Here is a 10000-nt window from a genome sequence, read left to right as displayed (position 1 = left end):
GCATTTGTGTGTGCGTGCAAATTTCCTCATATATGTATTTTTAATGGTGCCGTTGCAGTGCGTGTGATTGCTACCAACGACAGTATATTTAAGTGCTGTGCTTTAATCCCAAGAGGTTATTTGCCGTTTTAAATGGTGCCCTAAAGCGGTGTTTCCCAAACTTTATTGACCCGAGGCGCATATTTTAATATGTTAGCAGAATCTCACTGTAGACCACCACACAAGTGTATTTACTGAAATAATGATCTCGTCTGTGTGTGATCTTATTCTGGTGTATAAATGGCAACAGGTGGTCACACATGTTAATTCTACCTACTGCCATCTAGTGGACAAACATATACTCCGCATGTCATAATATGTCTGGCATAGATGAACAAAGAGGCATTATTTGCCGTAAAAAACATGACCAAATGGTCTCATCAGAGCACAGTGTTTGTGAATCACTGGCCAAAAGCCTCGTATGGGAGGCATGCCAAGTTTCATAATGTTTGTGTGGCAAAGGTGCACGCCAACGCTTTCATCCTGAGATGCACAGAGAACTGTGCGATGTTCCCGCATAGGTATTACGATAATAGCACACATGCATTCGCATTGTTGTGCCATGAGCAAATGTGAATTGACTTTTTAATTTTTCTGATGAACCTTCTGCAGTTTTGAAATGCAGTAGTCGTCGTGTGTTTGTGTCTACTGCAGTATCGAAGGAGACACCCAGAAACAAAAAAATCCTCTCTAGGCATTGAGCTGCAATCCTGCGAGATGCCCAGCTCTGTTGCTCCCATCTCTTTTATATCAGCCAACAAAACGCCCCCTCACTCTGTCACCCAGGTGCCACATGACCCCTCCCCTCCGTGAGACGAGTAACCCCCGTCTTTACCCGTTGTGATTGCATGTAACGTGTGAATGGACTACGGACAATCTTAACGAGAGGCGATGTTGTCCAAAATCCAAAGTGGCACTTGTAGATAATGTATAATATGTTAATTTTTTTTTTTAAAAAAACGTTTTGTACCAGCCAAACAGCTGATATTTATAACAATGGCTTATTTATGTACAAATTGTTCCTTGTAAATATCAACTGTCAGTTGAAATAAAGCTCTTTTTAGAAAACAAAACTGTGTGCAGTGGTGTTTCATTTACCTAGAACTAGTTACACATCAGTATATTGGTGCCTTGAGTTACATGACGTGCATTTTTTTTTTTAGATTTTGGCAGAACTTCAAAAAAGTGGGTTCAAGATGTTTATTGCCACTCCCACTTGAAGTTAACTGCCAAACTAAAAACAAAGAGTTCCATATTGTGTATTTCAAACAACAGCATAGTTTTGCCTCATGACAGTACATTTAGCCAAATGCTAACAAACAATGCAAAATGCTGTTGACGGGTTAATGAATAGCATTAGTGTTTTTATATTTTTTTTATAAAGTACAATAACAGAGTGCAATTTTTTTTAATGAACATGTTTAGAATGCGTCGACGAATGAAGCCGATTCGATTGACGCATTCCATTAACGCAACTTCAGCATTGCAGTATCTGCAGTAGCAACTAAAGCATTCTGAGGCTTCCTCCAAGGCACCTTTAAAAAAAAGTTTCTTCGGCAGATGCTACAATCCACCCACTAAGTTAGATTGCTTTTTGCCTGTTTGTTTTTTTAATGTAACTTTACATCAGAGGGACATAAAAACAAATGCCCGCTGGTGCTATTATGTGCTACAGCGTTTTTTCGTACTTTTGTCTCCTTCAGCTCCTGCCCATCTTTTACATTTCTTTTTATCACATCCAGTCTTGTCTTGTCATCTGAAACTTTACATGTGATATCAATCAATCAATCACATTTTATTTATATAGCACTTTTCATACATAAAAATGCAACTCAAAGTGCTTTAAAACATTCAAAGCAAAACATAGAATTATCTTCAATCAAAAGAAAAGATAAATTATTTAAAAGTTGTTGAAAGCCAAACTAAAAAGGTGTGTCTTGAGCTTCCTCTTAAAAATATCAACAGTCTCTGCAGACCTGACATCCTCTGGCAGGCTATTCCAAAGGTGAGGACCAAAATGGCTGAATGCAGCCTCGCCATGCATTTTGGTCCTCACCCTTGGAATAAATAAAAGGCCGGCGCCAGAGGACCTCAGGATCCGCGAGGGCTGGTATGATAAAAGCAAATCAGATAAATAAGATGGCCCAAGACCATTAACACATTTATAAACTAATAAAAGTACTTTAAAATCGATCCTGAAACACACAGGGAGCCAATGCAGCAATTTCAAAACTGGCGTAATGTGCTCCCGCCCTCTGGTTCTCGTCAGCACCCGAGCGGCTGAATTCTGCAGTAGTTGCAGTGGTGAAATGCTCTTTTTCGGGAGGCCAGAGAGCAGGGCATTACAGTAATCTAAACGACAGGAAATAAAGGCATGCATCAGCACTTCCGTGTTAGCCTGAGAGAGAAACGGGCGGACTCTGGCGATATTCTTAAGGTGATAAAAACCAATCTTGGTTACATTTTTAATATGAGGAATAAAACTGAGCTCAGAGTCAAAAATGACGCCAAGGTTCTTCACACAGTGTGAGGGATTAAAAATGTGTAGTTTTGGTAAAAGCTTCTCTCTCTGACCTTCGGGACCGATAACTAAGACCTCAGTCTTGTCCTCATTGAGCTGTAGGAAATTATCTGCCATCCATGACTTGATATCTAAAATGCAATTTAAAAGGGTATCAATGGGTCCTGTGTCATCAGGAGACACGGCAATATACAGCTGCGTGTCATCAGCATAGCTGTGAAAGCTGATGCCGTGTCCCCTGATGACATCCCCGAGGGGAAGCATATAAAGATTAAAAAGTAAGGGGCCTAAAATCGAACCTTGAGGAACCCCACATTTAATTTCATGAGTTTTAGAGGAACAAGTATCCATACTTACAAAGAAATATCGGTCTGTGAGATAGGAATAAAACCAGTCAAAAACAGTACCAGAGATGCCCACTAGATTTTTAAGTCTATTTAATAAAATTTGGTGATCTACTGTATCAAAAGCAGCGCTTAGATCCAGTAGCACCAAGACTGTGAGTTTTCTCACGTCTGCAGTGCACCTAATATCATTTAAGATCCTTAAAAGAGCAGTCTCCGTACTGTGGTTCATCCTAAAACCAGATTGATATTTCTCCAAAATATTATTTGTATTTAAAAAATGATTCAACTGGATGAAAACCAGTTTTTCTAAAATCTTACTTAAAAACGGTAAGTTGGATACGGGTCTGTAGTTATTAAAAACGCTCGGGTCAGAACCGCTCTTCTTCAGAAGGGGCTTCACCACCGCCGTTTTAAAGGCAGCTGGGAAGACGCCTGTCTGAAGAGAGCAATTGACTATATTTAAAATTTGTTCTTCAAAAAATCCATAAAATGTCTTAAAAAGAAATGTGGGAATTGGATCCAAAAGGCAGGTTGTTGGGTTTACCTGGGAGAAAACTCGAACAAGTGTCCTTGCATCAACCAGGGCAAAACTTTCCAGTGTTTCCTCATGTAAATATGATTGTCCGGGTTTATTAAAACTTGTGTTTTGACGGGCTAAAAGACTGGATCTTATGTCATCGATTTTACTTCTGAAGTGGTCTGCAAAGTCCGTAGACGCAATAGGTCAATTTCACATTCCCAGCTATGGAGAATTTAGGGTCTTCATTTAACAGGCATGGTTTTGTAAAGTGGTAGGAAGGCGGTCAGTTCTTTGTCGGCAGACGTGCAGACACCCATGAACCGAAAGATCTTCACCAGGCCCCGACTCCTTGGCACCTAATTTAGCTCGACGACGTGCCCACCCTCCCCAAAGCAGACCATTTTTAGACAAAAAGAAAAATTGTGCTTTGTCTTTGTCGGGCTAGAGGAAATTGGCTGTTTTCATTCGGTGGCATGAGACTCGTAAAAAAAAAAAAAAGAAAAAGAAATCCTAAATGCGTGATCAACATTGTAATGACAGGCGGACAGGGCTTCCCAATCCCCGCCCTAAACATTTTGATTGCTTTCCAGACTCCATGGCTGAAGAAAACACAATTCCCAACCACACACAATTGTTTAGTCTTGTAACTTTTGACATTTTGTTGCTATTTCAGCAGTGGGGTGAACTTTCACAGACAGGATGTGATTTTTTTTTTCTTTTCTTTTTTGACATCTGAACCTTCCGCAATGCGACGTGATGACATTATAGCACTGAGAAGCTGCTGAGGATTTGAATGCGATGGAATTTAATCAGCACGCTCTCAAATTGTTATCGAATTGTTTTTTTGTTTTGTTATTTCGGTCTTTAACCTGTGCGACTGGACGTCTGGCTTCCACTCAAACAATGTTCGCGCTAGTTTAATAATCAGCGAGTGAGAAAAGCTGAACACAACTGATAAGGGTCAATGGCCGCCGAGGACAGGAAGTGTTTTATAAGAGACCTTTCTATGTAGTTTTGGTATTTCTTCGTTTCAGAAATACTATATTTGCGTGTGTTGATGCAAGGTAAATGTACCACTTTGTTTAAAGATTATTTTTGTTTTAGAGATGATTGAATTATGCGAAATGTGGACAAATAAGATCACCCAGTGAGTTAAACATGTATACACTCGGCGCATTATTTTGTTAATTTTTTTAAGAGTACATAAATGCATTTACACGGGTCATTTACCTTGACCAAAATAAGTTTAATGAATGGTTAGTATGCTTGTTTTTTCTATTAGTAAGTGGATTTTTGGTGAATAAGAAAACTGTTTTGTTGTGTTGGCGATTTTGTTTGTGTTCGAGAGTTTTTTAGACTTGAGTGTAACTCTGTGTTGTCATTTTTTCATCGACGTTATGTTTAATTCTAATGAGTATGTTATTGCTTTTATGTTTGACTAATCGCAGTAGTTACACAAAAACAGTTGGGTTAAAAATAACGCGATTTTGGGTCAAAAAAGGGCCGATCCCCTACTTGGGTCAATTTGACCTAACTTTTTGGGTTGTTTTCTGCAAAAACAACCATAAAAATGGGTAGGTTTTTTTACAAAACAACAACCCCCAAAACTGGGCTGTTTTGTACAAAAAAAGGCAAGCCGATTGGTCAAATTGACCCAATTTGTGGATTGGTCAATTTTTTACCCAAAATTGTGTTATTTTTAACCCAACTGTTTTTAGAGTACACATTGTTGACACTTGCCTTGACGGTTAAGAATGTTCCTTAAAGCATTTTCAAAAGGTTTCGCAAAGGCCACAGTTTGAACTCAGAACAGATGATTTTTATTTTCAGTATGTCCTATGGGGGACATATTTTGCAATCTGATCAAGTTGGAGTTGGACCAGCGTCCCGCAACGGCTTATGTTCCACCAACGCTAGATAACATCAACTTGGGATCATGTCGCTTTTTGGCAAAAGTTGTCAACGGTATCAAGTTTTATTTTTATTGCCTCAACACCCTGAAGTCCAAGAATTAGCCCTAAGGTGGAAGTCACGGATAAGGTCGCGAGAAGCGCCGCTCATTAGATTGCCGACAGCTTCTCTGCCGCTTTGCATATTCAAATTATAAAGTAAAGGAGCTTGATGGTATCGCCACCTCCTACTGACCGCTGGGCCACTCGCTGCTATTGTCTTATTGTTTCCGCCGCAGGAAATACTCAAGAGTTTAGCCCGAATGCAGACAAGGGGACTGCATGCCTGCTTTAAAAAAAAAAAAAAAAAAAACACCCCTTCAACAATGACTGGAAGCAGGCCAAGTCTTTTGACCCAGCAGATCACTTCACATTATTGACCTTGCCTTTGTGCTCTGTGGTTTGATTCCAGTCGCTCAACATGTACAGTACATAAAGAGCAGACAACAGACAAACAGTCCACGAGACCCGGCTCGCTGTCAGGGCAGCGCCGGCTGTCTGGACCTCACTCTGATCTCTCCGCCTGCGTTTACTTTGGGAGTAAACCTCTGTCCCGACCTCCCGGGCTGCAATATCCTCCATATTTTCCCGAAGTGACAACAACACAATGAAATCTGAGTAAAGCCGGAGAGTGGCGATCAAATGAAGGCCAAACACGACCTTGTCTTCCACTGCTCCAAATTTAGATGCGTTTTGGCCTAGGCAAGTGGAAAAATGGCCGCCCCTTGAGATGGCTAAATCAGGTGCATTTTGCTGCTTAATTCATATTCCACAAACGCAATATTAATCAGCACACCGTGTTAAGCAATAGTGGGAATGCATAGAACATATTATTGTAAAGAAAATTTTCGACTTGACATTTTTTTTTTTTAAGTACGTTCAATGCATTTGCATAGCAAACAAGCTGTTTGCTTAACCATTTATTTTCAACTAGAGCGCAATCAGATTATCTTCCCATACTTATGCCTGCATTTCTGCATACCAAAATCTGGATCTTGCTCGGAAAAATAACCTTTATGGTGCCCTCCATTGTTTTATCCCAGTAACAATGAAAGATTCTGGCAGCCAAATGGGTCCCTCCTTCATCGATGACTAGCGAGTGACCAGGGACTATTGTCTTGAGCTGCAATCGCGTGCAAAGGGACAGCGAGACCAACATCAGCAAGTGATGATGGGAAAACTAAAAAAAAAAAAAACACTGTGTCCAGGATGACACCGAAAGGGAGACACAGATTTATAGACCACCTGTTAACCACGGAGGTGAAATTGAGACCGTCACATTCATACCTCCATCCAGGGTGGTCAGGGATTTGGCACCAATACAAAAATATCTTTGTGGTCGCTGTCACTCATAGTCATTGAGCCTTAGAATCGTCATCACTTTTCTACCCTTTACGGCGCCCCTGCCTACAGGTAATTTAGATCCCCATTATGGTGGACATCATCACATATAGTGAGCTACATTTACTCCCTAAATTCCAATTTGTTCCATTATGAGCAAAAAAGAAGATATTAAGCTTATCAGACTCTCAGCAATTGCAATATTGTGGATGTCTGGAGCTGATACGTTTTAATTTGTTGTTGTTCTCCATAAAAGCCACAAGAGGGCAGCACCTCCTCTCTCGCTGAGGCCGCTGGCTGTCCGCCTCAAGTATAAGGAGAGCCCCAAGGCGCTTCCGCCTCCAGCAAGTCTAGGACGGAGACGCCATCACTCACTTTGACAGTCAATATCCGTTGCAAGCAGATGATGATCTCCTCTAAATCGAGAGATTAGTCACATATTCACCTGAGGCACGGTGGGTGTCGTGGCCTGCTCTCATCTGTAGCTGCGCAGCGCTGACACAAACTGGATAATCTGGAGATAGAAGCGGTGCCTTGCTGATTTTTAAATAGAATTTTGAGCCATGCAACTACATGCTTTGACAATGAGCTGTTTAGGCCAGTTGCAGTATGAATCCTTGCATTTTTATGCCAATCATTTTCCGAAACGCCTTATTTGTGTTTAAGGTCATGGTGGGGATTACAGAACACCCTGCGTGCTTTCCAGTTGATCACAAGACATGTATCTGATGAGTGCTGTGAGAACTGATCTAATGCCGGCAGCGTGAAAGTCAGCTATGTGAACCGCTAAACGAACAATACCCTCTAGGGTGAAAGTGACATGACATTCATCCGTCACTTACAGGTAATTTCTTATTCGTTCCTATTTGGAATTCTTAATATCTCGAAGTGAAGAGGAGTGTTTTGTATCACACTTAAAATGTTTAATTGAAGATTACAGATTGTAAGGATACGAACGGCAGAGAAGAACTTTTAGTCAACTAATTAGCAAATTCTCTATTTTAATGATAGAAATTTAATATAATTATTGTGTTTTTATGAGGTAGAGATTTTTGTGCCATTGTCGTCGATGACAACTGATCACTCTGATTGGCTGTTAGCTAGCGAATCAGTAACTTTGAGTCTCTACTTGTCAAACTTTAGCGAAAACGCTGGAAAAATGGCCTTTGCCTCGAGAATGAATTGCTTTGCCCTTTCCTCCCCTCCTGGTGAAACGACACTTCCATTTCCCTTTCAAGGAATGAAAGTACCACGATTCCGCGATATGAATCTTCGATCTAAGTCACAGAGGGTGGTGCGGACCCATTTTAACATTGGAGCGATAAGACTGGCCTTGTGTCAGAACTCAGATAGCATCGCGCCAGCGCATGCAGAGAGTTGAGGACTACTTTAAAGTCACAGGTCCAAAGGATTTCCTCCTCTGTGCACTCTGCCGCGCTCTTATGTAATGTGTTTGTGTCAGTCGTAACTGTGAGGCGTCTGGGGCTTTCTTGATCCAGATGAGTTGTGATATAAGAAAAAAGCTTCTTGTTCATCAATAATGGATTCACAGTGAACACGTCAAAACCCGACATACTACACCAGAACAGTTATATAACGCTCGGATGTCAGGCTAAATGCTACGGAAAAGCACGCTGGCCTTTTTCAAAACGGGGGAGACAATGACGGCCCTGTGTTAGGCCCCCTGCAGATCTGCCGGCCCCCGATCTTGGCGTTCCTGCCCTGCCTGGGCCCTGACATTTTGATGGAGTACACCGGGGTCTGCGGCGCTAACAAGCCACCGCTGAGACGTCGCCGCTCATTTGAGCACCGGCAGCCGTCCCGCGGCTTTCAGTGAACCAGGTGATGGATACGGGCACTTTCATCTCGGCCATTACTTTCAGTCTGCTGGCTGGCAACGGTGACCTTTCCCCAAACGTTGCCTAACGCTTAGCTAAGTTGTAGTGAGCAAGAATGTGACAATGATGGCTGGCAGGGTCCGCAGGTTGCCGAGCACCGGATAAGAGCGCTTAAGGCAGGAGTGGTGTTATGTAATAAAACTTAATAGAGTGTTACCTGCTCAAATAGTGATTCACCATTTGCGCGCCAGCTATATCGCGACTTTTAAAGCTCATTGTTTTTAATGCGTCAAAAACGTAACATGCCGGGCAACACTGAGGTCTACAAAGCAGAGCGACCATAGGCCGGTGAGTATATGTGATAAATAGCTGTTGTTTGGAGGTTTATAATTAGCGTAGCATCCATGCTAATTTCTGTTAGCCACTCAATGACTTTTCGCATTATGTTAACATTAAAATAGGGGACTTGTTGGACAAAATTGTATGATTTGGTTCAATATTTGAGTGTTTGAATATAATGTAGAAAGTTGAATTCTGTTTTGTTTTATGTGCCAATTTTACAGTAAACTTTAACTGGGAGTGACAAATAAGAGCTTGTTAGCAAGCACGGTTTGCTCTTGGGAAACTGTGCCAGCGGGAGAGCAAGAACAGGTATCTGGAAATCATTTAAATTGTGTTTTAATACATTCACTGCCAGACATTTTCAGATCCTCTTTTACCCTAACGTTTGAAAAAAAAATGAAAAAAAATATAAATAAATTCCTGGGATTGAATAGCTGGACTGTGAAAAGACAAATAAATACGTCAATGGCAGTGAATGAGTTAATAAGTTTCAACCTGATGAAAGCGAGTTGGAGGGGTAAAATTATTTGTTTAAAATGTTTTTATATTGTCTCACTATATTGCAGAGTTTCACCTATCGCGGGTGCGTCTGAAACGTATTCCCCACGATAAACAATGCAGTACTACTAATACTAGTACTAGTACTATTAATTTACGACTGTGATAGATTATAATTAGAAAAAATAAAAATGGTTCTTAGGTTACATGAAGACTATGAATTGCTCTTATTTGTGTTTCAGTATTAATAAAAATAATCATACTATATTTTTCCAAAAGCGCCCAGCCCTACAAGAAATACATTTTGCATTTACAATTGTCGGCCCTGATCGTTGTCCAAGCAAACGGAGCATGAAAATCACTCGCAACACATTCTCTTTCAGAGACATCCTAGAATCAGGCCTTTTTGTGCCTTTGATCAGAAGGGAGAGAAAATGCTTACAGATGGCCCAGTTGTCCAAAGTTGCCTACTTTAACTCATTTATGGAGAAGCACTCATTGATCGACGCATACGGAGAGTATAAAAATTAGGCGTCATCTCAACTTGTAAACCGACTTTGCACATCAGGGAAAGTCGTGTATTTTCTTCTACCCAGAGATAGGAT

The sequence above is a fragment of the Filicampus tigris genome, chromosome 18 (genome assembly GCF_054856515.1).
Source record: "Filicampus tigris isolate MCC_2025a chromosome 18, RoL_Ftig_1.0, whole genome shotgun sequence".
NCBI classification, from domain to species: domain Eukaryota; kingdom Metazoa; phylum Chordata; class Actinopteri; order Syngnathiformes; family Syngnathidae; genus Filicampus; species Filicampus tigris.
Note: the sequence above shows the minus strand (reverse complement) of the source record.